Source organism: Tamandua tetradactyla, chromosome 4 (assembly GCF_023851605.1).
Source record: "Tamandua tetradactyla isolate mTamTet1 chromosome 4, mTamTet1.pri, whole genome shotgun sequence".
Lineage (NCBI taxonomy): Eukaryota > Metazoa > Chordata > Mammalia > Pilosa > Myrmecophagidae > Tamandua > Tamandua tetradactyla.
Genome location: NC_135330.1, coordinates 63,421,283 through 63,443,338, shown reverse-complemented (window position 1 = coordinate 63,443,338; position 22,056 = coordinate 63,421,283). Strand labels below are relative to the sequence as shown.

Here is a 22,056-nt window from a genome sequence, read left to right as displayed (position 1 = left end):
CAGCCTCAGAAAGACGTCTTCCAGGCTGGTCGGGTCTCCCTGGTTCGGCAGTGGGGAGCAGCATATGAGGGAGACCATAAGGTAGCTAGCGCCCCTCATGAACTATTCAGCGTGGGAGACCTGCTCAGGAGCTAGGAGGCTAATGACGAGGGCATGTGGACTGGGGGAGGAGGACGGTTGGAAATGGTGGGAGCTTCCCTTTGTCCCTGCCTCTCTAGTGCTGCAGGGGATTCCCGTAAAGAAGACAGGGGGCAAGTGGTGGGCGCGTGCGATGCGGAGGCATCCCCAATCCTTCCTCGTTGCTCCTTCCTCACTACTCCATGCAGGGGACGCGGTCTGCCTGAGCCTTGGGGAGAGGAAGCCACAGAAGGCCACACTTAGGGTACTTGCCATCAGCTCAGCTTTTGGGGGGGCTTCCCCGCCCTGAAGAGGCTCAACTGAGTGTGGTCGGGAGGCCTGGGGTTTACACGGGGCCCAGGTGGACAGACCCCGAAACCAGCCTGGCGTGGATCTGTGGGGTCTTCATCTTGGGGGGAAGAGCTGACAGTGAGCAGAGAGTGAACATAAAACACGAAGCAGAGAGGAGGAGGGCAGGGTGGGACAGGCCTCTGGAGAGTCAGGTTGCCCAGGGCCCGGGGTGATTGCACTTGCCAGTTCTCAAAGGCTGGGGTGCTTCCCACGTGCCGGCCCGGGTGGCGGGTGGGGCCCAGAGCCTCGCCCCCCTGCCCACCTCCTGCAGCTCCAGCTCACTGCCTGCATAGCGCAAACTTTCAGGGTCAACAACACGGGACCTTTGTAGTGAACAGGTAAACAATGCTGCGCTCTCTACTTACAGGAAACAATCACTTTATTATTTGGCTTTATTTTTTCCTTTCTTTTTCAATGGAAAGCTGATGTACCTGCTAGTCAGAGTACTAATTTCTTGCTAGGAGGAGAGTTTTATTTATATATACAGGACAAAAAAATCTACCCAAAGCAATCAGGAAATATCTTTCTAAGTGGGGAGGTTTTTTTTTGTTTTGTGTATGTGTGTGTGTGTGTGATTTTTCCTTCTCATGGGCAAGGAGGGAGAAAAATTGATTCTAAACAGTTAAGAGAAATGTTGGCTCATCTGAATCAGGGATTCTTGACCTTGCCACTAACCAACAGTTTGGACCGCACCAGCCCTTGCTGTGGGATCTGTCCCGTGCCCCGTGCATCCCTGGCCTCTACCACTAGACAGCAGTACCACAACCAATCGCAACAATAAAAGATGTCACCAGACACTGCCAAATGTCCCCCTGGAATTGTCCCCAGTTCAGACAGAACCAGTAATGTAAATGTTTCCTGCTGATTTTATTTTCCCCTAGGGATTGGGTTTTAGCTTTTTTATTTATTTTTTGCTGTGGGTCTTATCTAATAGTCAGGGAGTAAAGCTGACTTCACCTGAGGGAGCCCAATCCCTGACCCCCACCTGCCCTGCCCAGCTCAGAGGAGCCCCAGGAAGGCATCCTGCTTTTTCATCTGGCCTGTAGCAGCCCCTTCAGCTCTCTCATGCTGGCCCAGAAGTGGGGGGAAAGGGATAGCAGGACAATTCAGCAATTCTAAGAACTGGACTTGCTCATGGCTTGGGCCACTCCTGCATCTGCCTGTCTCCCACCACTGTGGCTCCTAATTCCTTAAGATTTTACGGGTAGTCCATATATTTTCAGGCATCTAGTGCTTCTCTTTTGAGTGTGGAATATATGTGTGTCTGTGTGTGTACAAGAGAAATGGAGAGGCAGAGTATCAAGTGTTAGTGTGTTTTGGGGAGGTGGGAGGCCGGAAGGGGGGCTTCTCATCTCTCTGGAGCCCCACTCTTGCCAATGCAGCCAAAGGATGTGTTCACGCTCCTGGGGTCCACCCATTTCCCCAGGCTAATTACATGCCTGTTTAATGAAAGGAAATAGTTTCTCAGCTGAGCTGAGAATCCCAAGTCCCTGGTGCCCCCTCCCCGTGGGTATCATGGGAAAGACAAGAAAGGAAGCAGCTGCTCGTTCTCCTTGCCTACCCTGCCCTCTGCAGGAGTGCCCAGCCCTCACTGGAGACAGGGAGAGTGTCCTTCTTCCAGCAGAAGCTTCTGGATGGACTCCAGACCTGCCACCAGGCACAACCAGGACTGGGACGCGTTGAGAAAACCCAAGCGAAGATTGAGAGTCAGGTGGTGGGTACGGACTATGTATTAAAAGGCTTCCCGAGAAGTCATGTTTCAAATTCACAGCCCTTCAGCTGCTACCTGGGAGTGAGAGGGAGTGTGGCTGCCCACCCACCCCTGCTGTGTACAGCTGCCGGGGACAGAGCTTCAAGCTTGGCTGGGGGTGAGTGTGTGTGTGTGTGGGGGGCATACTGGGGAGGCGAGGGAGATTGGCTGAGGTCCCAGCACAGGGATTCAAGATTTTCCTCTCCCTCCAGGGCCTCCCTCAGTCAGCTCAGTCCTTGGGAGGTGGTTTTAGAAAATAATCCTATGTGGGACTATAGGTGAGGGGGGCGGGGCCAGGGGACAGTTATGGGAGTGGAAACAGCTGGGCTGCTGCTTCCTTAGAGAGGTTGCTCAGGAAGCTGATTCCAGGTGGTAAGGACTGGAGCACCTTTCCTCTTTCCGCTACTGGTGAGAGAGAGAGAATCCCACTGCGGTTCAGCAGTCTCTTCAATACAGCAAAAATGAAAGCGGCTCAGGTGCGGGCTGTAGGAGACAGGACGGGGGCAACCACACAGAAAACACCCAGCTGGCCTCCTCCCTTTCACCTTTCTCTGACTCCTGATTTCGGGGCTACCCAGAAGGTTCTTAATGTCTTCCTCCACCCCCATGAACTCTCCCTTAAAAAAAAAGAGAGGAAGCAAATTGAGAAGATTGGGTTTGGGAGACCAGGGAGAGGAGTAACGACTAACCTGGACTTATGGTCCTTCACCCACCGTTTGGCAACTGTTTGCCTAAGAAAAATGTGGTCACTATTATGTGTTAACTATACTCAGTCCCTCGAATGCAGAGGGGATTGTGAGCTCTCTGGGGGCAAGAGATCAAGTCTTTTCTCTTTTTTTAATTGAAGTATTTATTGAGATAATTGCAGATTCACAGGCAGTTATAGGATATAATACACATTGTGAATGTAATTAACCCCATGGACTGTATACTTAAAAGTGGTTAAAATAGAAGATATTATGTTTATATGTTACCAAAAAAAATTTTTTTTAAGTAAAAAAAAAATTAAAAGAAAAAGAACCAATAGCGATCCCTTGTACACTTTCCCGGTTTCCCCCAATAGTAACGTTTTGCCAAATTGATACAATCCACCCATCTTACCCAGAATTCCCAGCTGACGTGTACTCACATACGAATGTGGCTGTTTCATTCTATACACACTTTTACCCCGGGTGTAGGTTGGTGTCTGCAGCACCACATGGCCTGGGACCACCCCAGCTCCCTCAAGTTGCCCTTTTATATCCACACCCACCTCCCTTCTGCCCCTCTTAAATCCCTAACCTCTGGTGACCACTAATCTGGCCTCCATTTCTAACATTGTATTTCCTGAATGCCACAGATATAAATGGAATGGAATCATGTACGATGTGACTGTTGGGACTGGCTTTTTTCTTTCAGCCTAATTCTCTGAAGAGTCATCCGAGTCGTAGCTCGTGTTGGTGATCCATTCCTGTCGATTGCTGTGCAGTCTTCCACAGTAGGGGTGCTCCCTGGTTTGTTTAACCATTTCCACATTGAAGGACATTCGAGCTGATTCCAGTGTGGGGCAATTACAAATAAAGCTGCTGTTAACATTCATGTACAGGGCTTTAGGTAAACATTAGGTTTTCACTGCTCTGGGATAAGTGCCCAGGAGTGCATTTGCTCTCAAATCTGTGTGTATACAGCAACAGCCTTCGCTGGGCACGAAACCTCAGTCCACGTCCCTTACTAATGACCGAGGACAACCTGCTGTAGCACTTCAGTTCCAGTGGGGAGGAGGGACAAAGCAAGGATTGTGGCGGATGACAGTAAGAACTACAAGCAATGAACGAAAAATGAAGGCACAGTCTGAAGGGAGGATTGATCAAAAGACATACAGTCATCATTGGCATTAAACAGTTGACACTACAGGAGAGCAAGATAATATACAGGGAACAAAAGGTAGGATTCGATATACAGCTGAGGGAGGATGACAACAATTGGCAGGTAGAACATGACAGTGTGTGAAATGAAATGCAAAAAAAAAGCCCCAGGAATTCTGACTGATGATACAGCTCTGATTTTGAAGGGAATGTGGGCTTTGGAATCAGACCAGATTCAAACCCTGCCTGCATCACTTTTTAGCTATATGTCCTGGACAAGTCTTTGAGACTCCATTTCCTATTCTGTAAAAGGAAGATAATATCTTTCTCATGAGTCATAAGGAAGAAATAAAATAGCATATATAAAATTCTTGACACATGATAGTGCCTGAAAAAATGTCCGTTTCCTTCCTCTCTCCTTCTCTAAGGGGAAGTAAAGGAGTCATAGATCTCGGGGCAGGAATCGTCAGGAAAGACTTTCTGGAGAGGAGTTTCTTTTAAAGAAGCCCGTGGAGGGGCACAAGGGAGGAGCTGTGAAAATGGAGGGGGACTGGACTCAGCAGTAGGTGGGATGAGATGTGGGCTGCCTCTCTGGAAGGCCAGCATTCCCCAAAGCGGAGCCAAATGAGGGTCAGCCCCAAGGATTCACCAGCTCAGCTACCACTTGGCTGGGCACTCAGGTTTTTTTCCTCCTCCTTTCAAGGAGCACTTTTCCTTGTTTTCCTTTAAGTCCTGAGATGGACAGTGGGCCTCTCTCTTAGAACAGCTAGAGGACATGCTGGGAGGGAGGCTTCCCACAAGCACATGCAGTCTCTCCACCCACCCACCCATCCACCCACCCAGCCCTCCCTCCAGATTCCAAACCCCAAATTGGCAAAGTCCTTGATGCCTTAGTCGCCTTCCAGAAACTGCCTGGCCCCACCCAGCCCTCCTCCCAGCCAGCGCTGCCTCTGATCTCATGAGGATATTAACCTTTCGAAGGGACCAAGGAACTGCCCCCAGCCCCAGGCCACTGCAAAGGGAGAACTAGATCCCTCGTTTCCTTGCTCCCACTCTCACTTCTTTTGAGAAAGGATTTCCTCCCTTTTGGGGTCTCTCCTTCAGAAGAGAAGGGGTTCACAGGCTCTTTTTTTTTTTAATAGAAGTATTCATAAAGGCTTTATTCATTAACCATAGCAGGGACAACAAAAATTCTGGAAACAGGTCGAACGTCTGATAACAAGGGAATGGAAAAATGGTTGTGGCACCTCAGTAATTAAGTGGAACAGATTCTAATATATGTGACATTGTTGGACCGCAGCACTATAAAAACTGTGAGAAAGATGTCAACCACAAAAGTGTATGGTCTCTGTTATATTAAGTTCTAAGAAGGGAGAACTAATCTATAGTTGAAGAAAAGAGACTGTTTTTTTTCATGTTAGAAGAGAAATTTTAATAATTGATAAAATGTACAAAAATATTCAAATCAGAAATTCTTTAGGATGTGTACTACAACGAAAATGTTTTAGTCAGCACTGTTTTGTTTCTTTTAGACAGGGATAGTGCTGCTATTAAAATTTGGTGGCACATTCTTTAGTAGGTCCTTAAAGCAATACATTTAAACTAATTTACAATTTGATTTGATGGTAATTTTTTTTAAGCATCACCTCAAAATAGATGCTCAAAGGGGGTGCATGGGTAATTCAGTGGTAGAATGCCCACCTGCCATGCGGGAGACCCAGGTTTGATTCCCAGACCATGCACCCCACCCTCCAAAAACAGAAAAATAGATGCTGAAAATAAGTTCTTGCCTTCTATGCCGGAGATCCGGGTTTGGTTCTTTTTTTATTTTAAATAGTGCCCTCATAATAGCTTTTTTTTTTTTTTCTTTTTACAAGAGCAGGCACTGAGAATCGAACTCAGGTCCTCTGGCATGGCAATCAAGAACTGTGCCACCGAGCCACTGTAGCCCCTCGCAATAGCCTTTTAAAAATGTATTCAGGATTCTATGATGGTGGCTCAGTGGCAGAATTCTCACCTGCCATGCTGGAGACCTGGGTTAGAATCCCAGTACCTGCCTTTGTAAAAAAAAAAAAAAAAAGTATTCAGCTGTTTTGTAAAAAATAACAATGGCGGCTTTATCATAGTAGTGCTCATTAGCACGTCTATAGTTAAGGGTCTACCAGGTTTCCATTTAAAGAAAACACCTTTTTCTCAGGAGTTCACCATAAAAGATCACATCAGATTTATCCAGTTGGGTAGTACATGAAAAAGCATTTTTATCCAGTTGCTGGTACTTTTTTTTTTGTACTACTATACATCAGACAAATTTTCATTTTATCTTCAAAATCCAACTTCTAGAAGGTAAATCAAATCACCGCATAACTTAAGAACAAAGTAGAGACATCTGTAGTTATCAGTAAATCGCCACCTTTAACCCATCCTGAAGTGCCGTGTGAAAGGGCCACATAAAGATGGTTATGACCATATGAAAATATGATTCTTGATACAGAATCAAAGGTTATTTTCAATGGGTATTGCCCAGGGATCCCTGTAGATTGGGAGAGAGATCAGGATAGAAAGAGGAGATACAACAAAGAGAATAGGATTTAACAAACAAGTATGATTGCTAAATCACTATATTAATATTCCATCTAGCCTCCAGTGTTTAGAAACAGCTAGAAGGAAAAATCTGAGTTGGTGGAATAGTAGCCCATGAAAAGTTCTGGGATCTGTTCTGTAATTACTTATTGAAGTGTGCTTTGAAAATTACTGCTCTTCTCTTACTTTGCTTGGTATATATATTTTAAAATAAAAAATGTAAAAAAAAAAGTTATTTTCAATATCCTTTGCTTTTATAAAGTCCACAATAGCAATACTTAAATGTATTTTTTTCTATGATATAATTAAAACCCAGTGTTATTTCAGTTGAACTTGATTCAGTAAGAATCCCTGGTCTGAATTAGACTTTAAATCATCCAGTGAAGATATATTTGGCATAATTTATTGATCATCATCCAGTTGCTCCAAAAGGCTCCTACTGTGCTTCTCTAAATCTCTCTTTTTTTTTGCATGGGCAGGCACCGGGAATCGAACCGGGGTCTCTGGTATGGCAGGTGAGCACTCTGCCACTGAGCCACTGTGGCACCGCCCTCTAATTCGCTTTTCCTCAGTGCACTGCCGGAAACATCCCAATTACCAGAATTCTTCCCAGTCTTTTTCTTAGGTTACTTGTGTTTTAATTCTGATCTTTGTCTAGTTCTGTATTTTCCCAGTCTTTTTCTTTTCTTTCTTATCCTTCCCTGGCTCAGCATCTGGCGCTGGAGAACCAGATTTATATCTCCTCCTCTTGCTTTTCTTCTTATGATTTTTTGACGTCTTACATCTTCTTTCAGACTCCGCACCGGAAGACTGCTTGGAAGCAGAACAGGGTTCTGACCGCCATCTTTCTTTCTTTGAATGGCTGTTGTCATCATCTGAATCTGATCCCAACCGAGAGTGGGAATGTTTCCTATGATGCGTCTTAGACTCCTTACAGTGTTTCTTGTTCTTTGAATGATGATGATGACATTCATGCCCAGAAACATGCGCAAAATCTTTAAATATTCATTTTCTGCCAGACTCCAGAGTTATATTCTCAAATGCCGGCTTTTTTACAAATCTCTCCCAGATATCTTCCCAGACAGCATCCAATTTTATTGGAAGAGCAGCTGGCTTTAACACACTCTTAAATCTCTAGAGATCCCTTTTGTTTCATCTTCTCAGCCTCTTTTTCTCTTTCACGTTCAAGATCTTCTACCTTTTCTAGTAAACTATTGAAGGCCAACTTAATATTTCCAGCCTCTAACATTGCTAATCTTTTAGTTGAACTGATTATTGCCACAAAGTCTTCAAAAGTAGTATTTACTTCAACTACAAAGCCTTTTTCCTTTAGAATATCTTTTATCTTCTTATCATGATAATGTGCTTTAAGATCCTCAACATAAAACTTGAAAAGTTCAAGTGAAGTTGATCCAGCTTGACCAAGATATTAGTGAATCTAATGTCAGAACTAATTACTGGATACAATTACATCCAAGATAACATAGAATGCAGTTGTCCATGTTCATGCAATTCATCTAAAAATGTCTGAAAAGATTCCCTAATTTTACACCGCCATCTCCTTTTTCAGCAAACATTTCTGTTTTTCTTCTTCTCCTTCTTCCTTTTCTAATGCCTGCATATGTACTTCAAAGCAAATTAATGCATCTTCTTTGCCCATATTCTATAACTCCTCATCTGCAAAAGTTGGATTATCCATCAGACACTGCGGGGCTTCAGAACCTGTAGTAGAATATGTTACATTAGCCATGTGGTCAAGTATGTTTTTTAAGGTTTCCTAATTTCTCCTTCATAACTGTTTTGCATGTTCCTTTTCCATTTTTGAAGGAAAGAATAGAACATCTTCATAGACTTCAAGATGATCACATTCCACACTTCCATTTCTCCAAATAGCTGCTCTGGTTTTTTTTTTTTTTGTATCTGGTTGCGGAAGTCATTTCTTTCATGATTTTCAAGGAAACACTGAAAGGAGGACTCCATAGCTTCTTTGTATTTCAATCTTGCTTCTTCTTTTTCCAGTTTCTCTGTCTGGACCTTACAAGCATTAAAGACCCGCTTTTTTTTTTCACTCAACTTTGCCATCACACATCATTAATGATCATTTTCATAGTTTGCTCCCATGAGCACTGGATGGTACCTGCTTCTCTTTCAACAATTCTTTAAATGCTTGCTTTACTTCTTTTGTACTCCAAGTGTATGTTTTTTTGCTGGTGGATTTTCCTCCTCTTCTTTCTTGGGAGTAAAATCAGTTGCAGTTTCTTGCTTAGATGCATCCTCCCCTGTATTACTGGGTTCTTAAACATTTTGCTCCTGAACAGTAGGGGTCTTAGTTTGTTGTGCTTGATCCTCAGTTGAAATGGCTACTGTGTTTTCATTACCTACAGCAGTAGCAGCAATGGATGTGACTTCCAGCTTAGGCACAACTGCAACAGTCCCACTGATAGTATTAGAAGTAGAGGTGGAAGCACTGGGATTGGCTGCCGCAGCAACAACAGTAGTTGCTGCTTCTGCAGCCGCCATAGCGCTCATCGTATTTGGAATTTCTGTGGTAGGAAATGGGACTATAGATGTTGTGGCAGCCTCTTCCTGTTTACTGCTTTCTTCTTTGATCATTGCATGCAGGTTTGATTTTGTAATAAGACTTCCAACAACAGTGGTATTCTCGTATCCTTCAAGGTCCTCAAGTACTTTAGGTTTGGCCAGCGAGATTCTTTTGTTTGAGAATTATAATACTAAGGCTTTCCAGAGTCTGATTTGAACTCCTTTCAGAGGCGTTTAGGTAACAGTTGCTCAGTAGGTATCTTAAGATCATCTGGTTTCTCCCAGGTAGACCGTTTTGTTTCAGTATTTTAGTAATAAGTCCTTCCATCTGGTGATTTGTGTTCAGTCCACATTGATTTTGCACTGGATGCTGAACCTGCTGCTACATCCATATTATATATTCCTGGTGTTAAGGCAAGCTGCATGCAAGCCTGAGAAATATCAGATATCATCATTCCAGACATTATTAAGACATCAATCCAGGCATTTATTTGTCCCACTGGTGGCCCTCCTACAGAAGGCATCATTTGTGGCATCATTCCATGAGGCACAGGAGGAATATTGACTCTCTGACCCTTAGGGTGCACTCCTATTGGGGCATAATGCATACCAGAGTGTCCCATCAGGAGGCCTCCATGTTCAGCTCCTGTCCCTGGCCTCATCTTCGGGTATTAGACTCTTCCGCCAGTGGCCACTGCCACTACATATACCAACAAGAAGTGATCTGAGAAGAGAATGTTTTTTTGTCTGTTGATCTTGGTAAGAGTTGGACAGAGAGATGAGGAATGTGGACATGGTCCAAGTACTCCCTGAGCTATGGATCATAGGCTCTTAACATTCTGTTCCTGGTTCTCATCTACTCATCCGGTTCTCATCTACTCATCCGCCTCTGGCACCTCCCAGCTCTTGACTTCCTCTATGTCCAGGCTGGGCTGGAGACATGGTGGGTGAGAGCCCCTGAACTTTGAAGCCAGTGGTGGGGATAAAGGAGTAACAGACCCAGGCTGACGCCCCTCCCCACCCCACATGCCATGTCTTCTTGCTCTGCCAGTTCTCTCCCATATCCCTTTCCGCTTCCCCAGTCTTGTTTCCTAAAGTGTGGGGGAGGGGAGATGGAAGAATGAGGATGGAGGCAGAGCTCTCCTTGGATGCTACCAGTCAAAAGGAGCCTTCCCCATCCCATTTAGAGGCCTCCAAGAAAATTTCCTGTTCTGTTCCACACTTCACTGCCCCCATCATTTTTCAGTAGATTTATTGATGCTTCTCCCTGCCAAACTCCTACATTCCAAAGTGGTCTTTCAATAATGTGAATTAGAGTGCATCCCTTTTCTGCTTGACTCTTTCTAATGTCTTTCTGTTGCACTAGAATGAAATTTGCTCCATCTGGTTTCTGCCATCTCATCCAATCCCTTCTCTGTCTCTTTCTTACCCTGTCCTTTTGTAGTGCGAAACCAGGATCAAGGCTGCAAGAGCCTCCAGGAATGTTAACGCGGAAACAAAACGAACCACAGTGGAGGCTTCCAAGTTTAAGAAAGTAGGTTTTATTAGTTTATGGCCATAGGGCTCAGCCAGTAGCCTCTGAAAGTCTGAGCCCCAATTACGGGCTGATACAAGGTATTTATAGACAGAATGGCTGGTAGCATCTTCCTAATATGGCAATTGGTTACACTCCAGGGAGGTGATTGGCTGCTGGCAGCGGTTTCCTAATATGGTAACTGGCTACACTTGAGGAAAATGATTGGCTGCTCGGTGGTGGGAGGTGATTGGCCGCTCATCGGTGGTCAGGGCCAGGAAGCTTGTGAAAGTTGAGTTTACCGAAGGGGATGAGCGGTTATGGTGGGGAGGGTCCTGCTTGCTGCCGGGAGCTTGCTTGCTGCCAGGAGTTCGCTTGCTACACTTTCTCTTCCTGGCACTCGCCCACCTTGCAGGTTGGTCCTGCCTTAGGGCGTTTGCATTTGCTCATTCATCTTCCTAGTGCTTTCCTCTCGGGTCTCTCTTGGGCAGGCCTCTCCCTAATTTTAAGTATCCAGCTCAAATGTCACCTCCTCCAAGGCCTTTTCTTCCTTTACCTCTCTCCCCCACCCTCCCATAGGCCTTTTAGCTCATCATCTGAAACTATTTAGATTTGAGGCTGTGTGGTTTCCCTACTGGAATATATGTTCCAAGACAGTAGGGACCTTGACTGTCCTGTTCACCCATGTGTCCCCAGCATCCGAAGGTATTTAACAAATATTTTGTTGGATGCATAAACGAATCCCCATGAGGCTGACCTGAGGCTGGGAAAGGGTCATTCATATTCTAGGCAGAAGGCTGGCCTCGGAGACGAGGAAACCCAGCAGAGGTTCAAATCCCATTTTAGTCATTTATTAGCTGTGCAACCACAGCCAGCTTCCTTTATCTCTTTGAATTGAAGTTTCCTCACCTGTAAAATGAAAATGCTACCACTTGGCTTCATAAGATTGTGGTGAGGTTGAGAGAATTGTGTGAACGCACAGAATAGATATGGAATAAGTTTTGATTTAAAAATAAATCCACATGGTTATCCAAAGATGATGAAAAAGAGCCTAGGTGCTGTTACACACTAACCCCTACTCCATTCTTTAATCAGTTTTACAGCTGTGGCTGCCAAGAGTTAGGAAGAGAGGGTGATAAACAGGTGAAGTGCGGGGAGTTTTAAACTCATAGGACTGTACAACACAGAGTGAACCTTAATGTAAACTATGGACTTTAGTTAATAATAATGTATCAATAACGGTTAATCAATTGTACCAAAGGTACCACACTAATGCAATAAGCTAATAATAAGATATTATATACGTGTGTGGGGGGAGGTTATGGGAATTCTCTGTGCTGGCTGCTCATTTTTCTGTATCTATAAAGCTGTTGTGAAAAATAAAGACTATTAAAGTGAAATAAAATAAATTCATATAGTTACCCAAAGATAGCAAAAAAGAGACTGGTTGCTGTTACACACTAATTTCTTCTCCTTTAATCAACTCTGTAACCTTTTGGAAACAAAACAAAACAAAACAAAACGCTGAGACACAAAGCAACCCTGATGAAAGGATAGATTAAAAAACATCCCTTCCTTTATCCCACCCCATTCCACTCTGCTGCCAGCACTGCGGCTATTCCAGGGGTCAGCAAACCACGGGCTGCAGGCCAAATCCCAGCCCCCACCGTTTTTGTACAATCCAAGGATAAAGAATGATTTTAACATCTTTAAGTGGTTGAAAAAAATCGAAAGAAGAATATTTCATGACACATGAAAAGTTTATAGCATTCGAATTCAGTTTCCATAAATCAAGTATTATTAGAAAACAGCCACTCCCACTCATTTCTGTATTGTCTATGGGTGCTGGGGCTGGAAGAGTTAAACAGTTGTGACAGAGGCCATGCAGCCTCTAAAATATTTATTATCTGGCCCTTCACAGAAATAGTATAAGGACCCCTGGCTTGTTCTAAAAGGTAAAGGGGCTTGTCTAAGTCAGGACAGAGGCTCCCTGACGTTAAGGAGATGGCCGAGAGGACCTCTCGAGACTGTTCCTCTCCTGGAGGTTCCCACTGCTGGCTTTGGAAGACTCCATCTCACCTCTGGCTGCAGAAGCCGTGCCCATATCCCGGAGCCCAAAGGGAGCCTGGCATGGGAAACCACCTGAGGTTTGGGGGACAGGAACCCCACAGGAGACCCTCGCCCTGTTGCAGCTTCCATGACCTCCCTTTTCCCTGGGCTTAGTTTTCTTTCTGGATGGTAAGGGGCATCAGGAGGTTAGAGGGGATTTGACTTCCAGGGCCTTAGCTATCAAAGAATAAGACAACATACCCAAGGGAGAGCACGCGCCCTCCTCTCCCGTGAGCTGTTCTGAGGCAGGTTAGATAGGGGAGGATGGAGGGAAAGTGACCCTAAAAACTCATAGCAAAAAGTAACTTTTGGCGCGCACATACCTCCCTAGTCCCCTTGCACCTAGCCCTCACTCAGGCCGGCACCTGAAAAGAACCTATGAAAAGTGTGGCCCAGAAAAGAAGAAAAATTGATTGTGAGAATAAATGCACAGCTATATGATGATATTGTGAGTCACTGATTGTACACTTTGGATGATTACATGGTATGTTAATATATATATCAATTTTTTAAAAAGTGCAGCTCATCAATCCCTTATTAGCATAGCAAAGAGGGAAGAGCCTCTTCAAGTCCCTATAATGCAAGGACCTCTCTTTTGGAGAATTTCTGAGCTCCTCTACCTCTGAGCGTGTACTTTGGCTACACATTACAGTTTTGGGCTGTGCACACTGACTAGTCCTCGAGTTCTTCCCTGCGGCTGCGTTTCCTGCGGCTGAGTCAAGAACTCTGACGGGGTCAGCCCCTGGTCAGGGTCCAGACTTCTCTGAGAATTCCTGCGGCTCTCCAGCATCTGGCCGAGAACTCCTGGGGTTCTCCAGCATCGAGCTTATTAAACTATTTGGCTATACACCTGACTAGTCCTTGAATCCTTTCCTGTAACAGAGTCAAGACCCCTCGTGGCACCAGCCCTTGGTTGAGGGCTCGATTTCCCTGAGAACTCGCAAGGTTGTCTGGCTTCAGCCCCCAGTCTGCAGGATGGGAGCCTGTGAAAGCTCTAACAGATTCTTAGGAAAAACAGGAAAGCTGGCCACTTGGGGGAAGTGGAAAGCTTTGCTCTAATGACAGGCCTTTCTCTAGGGAGCTTATAAGCACTTTTGGAAGGCTCCACCTGTGGTAGAGACCCCAGGGCTGATGGAGCCCAGGAGATATTCAGAGGCTGCTGTGTGGCCTTGGGGTGGTGGTGGGGAGTGAGGGAGCGTGATGTCTGTGCACACTCACCAGGCTATGAAGGGAAGGGACAGGAATCAAATTGCAAATGCAAAGGCTCTGTCCTTGCAAAAGCCAGGAGTGCTGGGGATGAACAGGAAGCCCAGAGCAGTTGGGGCCACTGGCGGCCATCTTCCATGCAACTGGCAGAGGGCATGTTGGAGGTGTGTGGCTGTGCGACCATCTGTGCCATTGACTACCTCCTTCCTTCTAGTCCTTCCTCAACCATTTCCGTGAAGCCCGGAGGGCTTGGGCCAAGACCCACTACTGCCTGGCTCCCTCTAAGGGTTAGAAGGCCTGTTTTCCCACAAGCCTCTCTGGGAGCAGAGATGGAACACTGTCCTGTCTACCTGTCCTCGGTCCGAGCACGCAGCAGCCCCTATCTCCCTTGGATCACGTTCTTTAGAAGTGGACATGGTCAGAAGGCTAGAGGTCAAGACCAGGCTCCACCCCGTGGTGGCTGCGTGACTCTAGACAAGTAGCTTACTACCTCTGTAAGCTTAAATGCCCCTCCTATAATAACACCTGCCTCTCAAGGTCATCATGAGGTCCAGATGACACGCTACACATGGAACCACTCTAAAACCCATAAAGCCCCATAAGGAATCTTCATGGAGACAAGCTGAAATTGTGGCACCCACACCATCCAGGTGGAAAACGTGAACCTCCCCAATATCCTAATGGTGAAACAGGCCCAAAGCGGTGGTGATTTTTGAATAATCTAAGTCCAGCAGGCCCTGGGCAGAGTGGAAGGGGCCCTGCCTCTCATCACCGTGATACCTCATCTATGAGATGCGCGTGAGGGGAGGAAGGCCTCCCCCTGAGCTGGGAGACCTTGGAGATGCTATCACAGGCTCCTTGCGTCAGTTCACACCACAGTCAGCCCCCTTGCTTGTGGTCTGATCTCAGCATCTTCTGATAGGGGCCCAGCCTTCCTGTTCCAGTCCTGGCAGTTGGATCAAGATAGAGGTCTGCTTCCCGCCAACTTGAGCCCTATAGCTCTCCCGGTTCTCGGTTCCCCTCTGCTGCTCATCTGCAGGGCAGGTGGAGCAGAGGTTTTAAATGAGAGGATTTCAGATGGCAACTGCCTCTCCCATCTTTTATCCTTAGGAGGGGTTGGCAAAGTTATAGAAATCCCCATGTGACTCCTGGGGAAGCGTGGCACTAAGGGGATCAGGCCCCGGATTCTAGACCAGTGCTACCCCTCTGTAGCCATGTCACCCTTGGCAGATCACCCACTCCCCAGCGTGCACCATGCCCACATCCTATAAAATGCAGAATTGACCTCTTGCTCCTCCACCTCTCAGAACTGTGTGGAGCAAATTTGCAAAAATGCTTTAAAAATGGTGCCATTTGCATGCAAAGAATTGCTATTTTTATGGAACAGGTAAAGGAGAAGCAGGTATAAAGTGGTGGGATGATACAGCCAGCACCAGGCAGTGGTCCTAGGCCAGGCGTGGGGAAAAGGGTTTAGGGAAGCAATTATTTAGTCAGGCACCCAGTTAAGTACTCCCTAACCTCACACAACCTGTGGGGTTGAGTACTAAACTCCCCATTTTACAGAGGTAGCAGCCTAGGCTCAGCAACGATTTGACCAAAGTTTATCACTAGTAAGGGCCGAGGGCCGGCAAACCTGAGTCTGCCTGACTCCAGAGTCCATGATCCTGGTGCCCCACCAAGTCTCAGGAGAACCTGTTCTGAATGTGGGTATAAGATTAACATAGGAGTAGCAGAAGAAAAGCCAACTGGATTGGAGGGGTGAGAGACAGGGAGCATCCCTAAGCACCTGGCCAACAGAAGGTGCCAGGGCTACTGCCAGCCCACACAGTGCTTTAGTGCAATCTAGAAAAAGGTAGATGCCCATGAGAGTTGCCTAGTTGCCTAGTTGTCATTGTGAAGTGAATAATATACAATGGTACACAGCAGCCCTAAGAGGACCTCTGAAATTCCTTCCTTCCTTAATTAACTAGTTACTTAAAGAAGAAAAGAAAAACAAACAAAAAGTCTAGGGAAAGAGAGAAGTTTGGGGAACAATCCATAAATGAGAGGAGAGCCAAAGGGGTGTGCCATGTTAAGAGGGAAGGTAGCGGGAGAACTTCCCGTGATTCATCCAAACCCAGATGGGGTGCCTTTCTGTGTATCCTCTCATCTCTGTACCTCACTCTCGGTGCACCTGCTAAGTAACTACACCTGGATGCAACTGCCTGCTCACTTGCTGTTTTACTTGCTGGATCATTATCTCTGGACAGGCAGGGTATCAGATATTCTAGCATTCTCCTTATTTTCTTCTCTTCTCACCAAACAAAAGAGGCATCTTTTGGCCAAAATGACTGGATGGAGCTCAGTTCCTCCTTGTGGCTGTCCCCCTCCCTTTCCTGCCCTAGAGTCCAAAGTGGGGCTCCCCTGACCAACTCCTCCTGTTCCTCTGGAGCTCTAGGCTCTGGGAGCTCCTGTGTCTCCTGCCCAAACGCCTGGGCTCAGGTCTGTGCTTCCTCCCGCGGGCCTGGGGATGGATTGTGCAAAAGTAGTACCATGCCCTGAGGCAAGGGGTTAGTTCTCAATCTGCTTATTAATTACTCACTTGCTTATTATCTTGAGCATTGCATCAGGACCGTGAGAATGGCTTTATAAGCCACTTAAATTAGTATCAGCACCACAGACACACACACACACACACACACACACACACACACACACACACACCACATAGGTCCAGATCCTGTAGTAAATCTTGCCAAAGGTGACCCCAACCGGGACTGTCCCTACAATTCCTGGCACCTTCAGGGTGTCCTTGCAGAGTGGGAAAAGCTGCCTCGGCCAGCAGGATCCAACACCATCATCAGACCCTTGTGATGGGACCTGCCAAAAGCTCTCTTATCCATCCCTTCTCCTTGGACTCAGACTGGGACATTTAGGGGAGAAACGTTAGAGGTTTCTACACCTTCTCTTATGCCCAGGGAAGTCCCTTCTCTGACCCACTGCTCTTGCTGCAGTGTTAGTGCTTTCCCTCTTGTTTGGCCCTCTTTGCCACCGACTGAGTAAACACTGCGAGAGCACTTAATGGTGGGAGTAGCAGACTCCTCCTCCTTTTATCTCTGCCTTGCAGTCAGAGAGTCCATGCTACTGGGGAGAATGGGAGCAAGACCTCAGGGCCTTTCCCCTGGCGCCCTCCTGCCCCTCACTTGACCCCTCTATTTTCCCCACTCTGAAGACTGTGTGGAGTCACAGCCCAGTAGTCAAATCCCCTTTGAGCTCCTCAGCCTCCTGATCTGGGCTCTGCCCAGGCCTGCTCCCACTGCCGCTGCAGCAACCCTACACGGGGCGAGGTCTGGAACTGAATTTAGCTCAAGCCAAGTTTTCCTGTCTACCAACAGCTAGGGAAGGCAGGACTTCGTGCTTGCTCGAGTTGATGGGGCTTCAGGCTCTGACTCTCTTCTGCTCTGCCACCTTGGACAAGCTACTTGGCCTCAGTTTCCCCATTTGTAAAAGGAAGTGGCACTGCCCACCTTAAAGGTAGTTGTGAGAATCAAACCAGATGGTGTCTGCACAAGTGCTTTGTAATCCGTTAAGTATAGCCCCAAAACAAGTAATTATCATTCACTGCCAATGTACTAACCTTAAAACCCAGCTCAGAATTTGTCTGCTTTCCCCAGCTTCCCCAGATTTATCCCAAGAACCCTGGTCATTTTGACCACTGAGGTTGAGTTTTTGCACAGGGTAACGTGTTGCCAGATCATGTTTTTGAACTATTTTTTATTTCCCGGAGAAGACTGTTATTTCCATAAGGGCTGAGACAATCTTACATGTTCTTTTCCATCCTCCCACAGCACCACATTTAGGATCTTGTACAGAAGACAGGATGAATGAACATGCTTTGAGATCCTCCCCTAAGCACATAGCTTATGCAATAGTCTGTGTTCTTCCCAAGAAGATTTCTGCGTAAAAATCCAGGTTCACAGGCTAAATGACTTGCTTGCAGGCATAAAGCTACTAGATTCTAGCACCATGTCTGATAACTTAATTTTTACTTAATAAATGTTTGTTGAATGAGGAAATGAATGATTGGATGCATAATAAGAGGAGGTGGGCCTGATTCCAGAGGCCATACTTTTTCCACTATAGCAGATAACCACTCTGTGACTGTCGGAGAAAGATCTCTGTGGGAGTATGGAACTGGGGAGCTCTGTGGCTTCTGGCTGGCTGTCCCCATTCTCCAACCCCACTCTGGTAGTCAGCCTCTTAAGGAGCTTGAAACCCAGCGGAGAATTCTCGGCATTCACAGAGACATAATCACCTCCTTGCTCCAGGCATTTCAGCATCTAGCCCAAATAAGTTTTTTGGGAATAACTTTCCCATTTGGAGACTTAAAGGGTAGTTGGTTGTCTTATACACCCCTGAAGCCCTTAGGGGGAAGGAGACAGCATTCCCTTTTACACCTCTGCCTCATCACCCCGAACGAGTTCCATTAAGTGTGTAACCCTACTCCCAATCTGTCCTGTTGCTTCATTTTCTGAAAAGTGAGTCTTCGTGGTTCCAGTGCCTTCGTTCTCTAAGCAGTTTGCTGATGCCCCTAAAATGTGGAAGGCTAAAGGACTCAGTTCTGGTCTTTGAGAGGGAATTGGGATTGGTCATTGGACCCCAGAACTTGAAAGGACTGTCCTGATCATCTAGCCTCGCCCCGAACCTGGTGCCTGTATGTTACCAAACAAAGGTGGTGGATTCTTTTGCCTGATGCACTCAATGCCCAGTTCTGGAGACAACAGGGTTTCAAAGAGAGAAAGAGTTTACTGCTCAACGTGAAGCAGATCAGATGGCCTTTTGGCCCAAAAATCTGTCTCCCCAAACTTCTGATAGTTTTATAGCATCAAAAGAAGGGCAGGCTTTAGGATAATGAGCACGATGGTTCTAGATGATGTAATTAGAGGTGATCTAATTGTTGAGCATGCACTGATTGATTATATGCTTAGAGACCGTATGTTAAAAAATGGCAGCCTTAATATGATTATAGCATGATTTTTAGTATTATAATGAGGTATAGGTCGCCTATAAGACTAAGCTACTCTGAATGTCAGGGGGGCCCATTTTGGTGAGATCCATCTTGGGTTATCAAGATAACTTTGGACTTGGGGTCCGTTAGTTCTGGGCTGACCCTAATTAATAAACATTAGGGGCTGTCTTTAGTGATCACAAGACTTTAAAGTTAAAAAAAACTGGATAAATGGGTACATGTAAAGGTTAGTCACAAGGTTTTTACAAACAGAAGGGCAAAAGATAAACTATACAACCATTATCAGAGATCAAGGCAGTTGGATTACAGTTCAGGGAGCTCAGGTATTTCCCACTGTCTATTCTAATATACCAGAAAGATAAAAGGAATAGGTATATAATGATTCAGTAATCAAAATTATCCCTTAAATCCTAATTTCTCTCGCTTACACCGTAAACGTCCTCAGCTTCAACGTCCTTCTGCTTCAAACTGCTTGAAATTTCCTCTCATTGCAGCCCTTCCTTGTCTTGGACTCCACCTGCCTCCTGTGACCCCTCTGTTCTGGGTTTGTCCTCTGAAGCCACTTCCTTTCAAGGCCTGTAGAAGAGCCAATATTTTTCTACAACATTTTCCCATCCCTATTCTCTGTTCTCTGCCTGGTTGGATCCCTCTGCTTCGGAGGCAGTATTTATTGGTCAGAGACTCAGAAAAGAGAACTTTCCTTCTCTTTTTAGAATTTCTGCTTTTCACTGTCAGAAGGAATTCTGCTGAAGGAAGTGCCTTCAAGAGCTTCTTTGGTGCTGTGTTTTTGGGGGTGCATGGGCTGGGAATTGAATCCGGGTCTCCTGCACGGCAGGTGAGCATTCTACCACTGATTCACCTGCGCGCCCGGGTGCTGTTTCAAAATCCGCCCTGCATGGGGCGCCATTCGGTTGTGGTGCGACTCCCATCAGCTTCTCGTGCCTGGGTCCCCAACTGCACAGTGAGGGCGACTCCGCCGTCCATCCACGACACTCAGGGTGGAGCCCACGACCTCAAGGACGAGAGGCCATGATCATTCCTAAACTCCCAGTTTGAGGGGGAAGGGGCAGCGATTCAGTTTTTCTTTGGTGGTTTTAATCTCCTCCTCTTTTTCCCCCACCAAACATCCCAAAGCTGAGAGTGTTTGCTGAGAGCCAGAACACGGGCAAGCACATGGGGTGTGTGGGTTCTTCCTTGACCCTTTTCAGATTCTTCTTCACCCAAACTTTTCTAAGCCTTCCAGCTAAGGCGACCCTCAGGGATTGTTTCTCCTGCTGGGGTCCTTGATCTCCAACCCTCACTCTCTCCACCCCCTCACCCGACCCCCCACCTCCCCAGCCTCTTTGAACAGCAGTGGTGGGGGGGGGGGGTTCAGACTGGTGGTGATTTCTCTTCCTGCATCCTCCTTCCTTCTTTAATTTAAAAACAATTTTTTTAATTGTGAAAAATAGTATATATACAAAAGAGTAATACATTTCAAAGCACACCACGACAATTAGTTGTAGAACAGCTTTCAGAGTTTGGTATGGGTTACAGTTCCACAATTTTAGGTTTTTCCTTCTAGCTGGTCCAAAACCCTGGAGACTAAAAGAAACATCAGTATAATGATTCAGCAGTCACACTCATATGTTAAATCCTATCTTCTCTGTTATAACTCCACCTTCTCCTTTGATCTTTTTAAAAATTATTTATTTTAAATTGATATATATAATATATTCACATACCATGTAATCAAAGTATACAATCAATGGTTCACAATATCATTGTATAGCTGTGCATTTATCATCACAGTCGACTTTTTTTCTTTGTTGTGAAAAATAACATATATATATAAAAAAGCAATAAATTTCAACTAACATTGCAAAGAGCAGTTGCAGAACAGATTCCAGAGTTTGGTATGGGTTACAATTCCACAATTTTTGGTTTTTACTTCTAGCTGCTCTAAGATACTGGAGACTAAAAGAAACATCAATATAATGATTCAGCAATTATACTCATTTGTTAAACCCTGCCTTCTCTGTATAACTCCACCATCACCTTTGCTCTTTCTCCCACTCTTTAGGGGTATTTGGGCTATGCCCATTCTAACTTTTTCATGTCGGAAGGGGCTGTAGATAATATGGGATGAGGGATGGAAGTGGCTGATGTTCTGGAGAGGCTGGCCCCTCTGCATTTCAGGGCTTCCTTCTTCCATTTTTAAAAACTATTTCCCCCTAAAAAATAATATTGATTTTTGATTTCTATTAACAAAAGCAATTTGTGATCCATATAGAAAATCTGGAGAAACAAAAAAAGTTCCCATCTACCTCCTTAAAAAAAAATCAAAATCATCTTTCCCACTCTGGGAAAGCCAGTACTAACCTTTTGGATGTGTCTTGCTTATCATTTTTTTCTATATGGAATACTTTTAGATTTACAGAAAAGTTGGAGTCCCTACATACCCCTCGTTCAGGTTCCTCTAATGTTAAAATCTTGTATAATTATAGTATGATTATCAAAGATAAGAGATTAACATTGTGACAATATTATTAACAATAAACCACAGACGTTATTCAGATTTCACCAGTTTTTCTACCAATGTCCTTTTTTCTGTTCCAAGATCCAATTCAGTTTATTATGTTGCATTAGTATATACCTTTTTTTTCCCCCAAAAGTATATCTCACTCTGCTCCTATTCTGTTGCTGGTTTTTTTCACTTGGTACTATATGACAAACATTTTCCTAGTCAATTGAAATTCTTCGACATCATCATCATCATTTTTAATACAGTGTAGTGTTCCATTATATGGCTTTGCCATAGTTTATTTAGCCAATGTCTACATTTAGATCATTTCTAGTTTTTTACCATTATAAAGAATGATGAGATGAGCAACTTGTACTTCTGATAAGCATGTCTCTGATTATTTCCATCACAGAAATCACATAAATGGAATTACTGTGTCCAGGAGACTTGGCTCCTTCCCCCCTCCCCTTCCAAGTCCACAGCCAGAATTTAGCCCTGCTGATGTGCCTTATGTTAAAAGAGTCTCCTCACCAC

The 22,056-nt window shown here is 45.3% G+C and overlaps 1 pseudogene; it reads right to left on the bottom strand.

The window, feature by feature from the left end:
• Positions 1-7,044: 7,044 nt before the first annotated feature.
• LOC143679012 (pre-mRNA-processing factor 40 homolog A-like) lies at positions 7,045-9,670 on the bottom strand (annotated as a pseudogene).
• Positions 9,671-22,056: the final 12,386 nt, after the last annotated feature.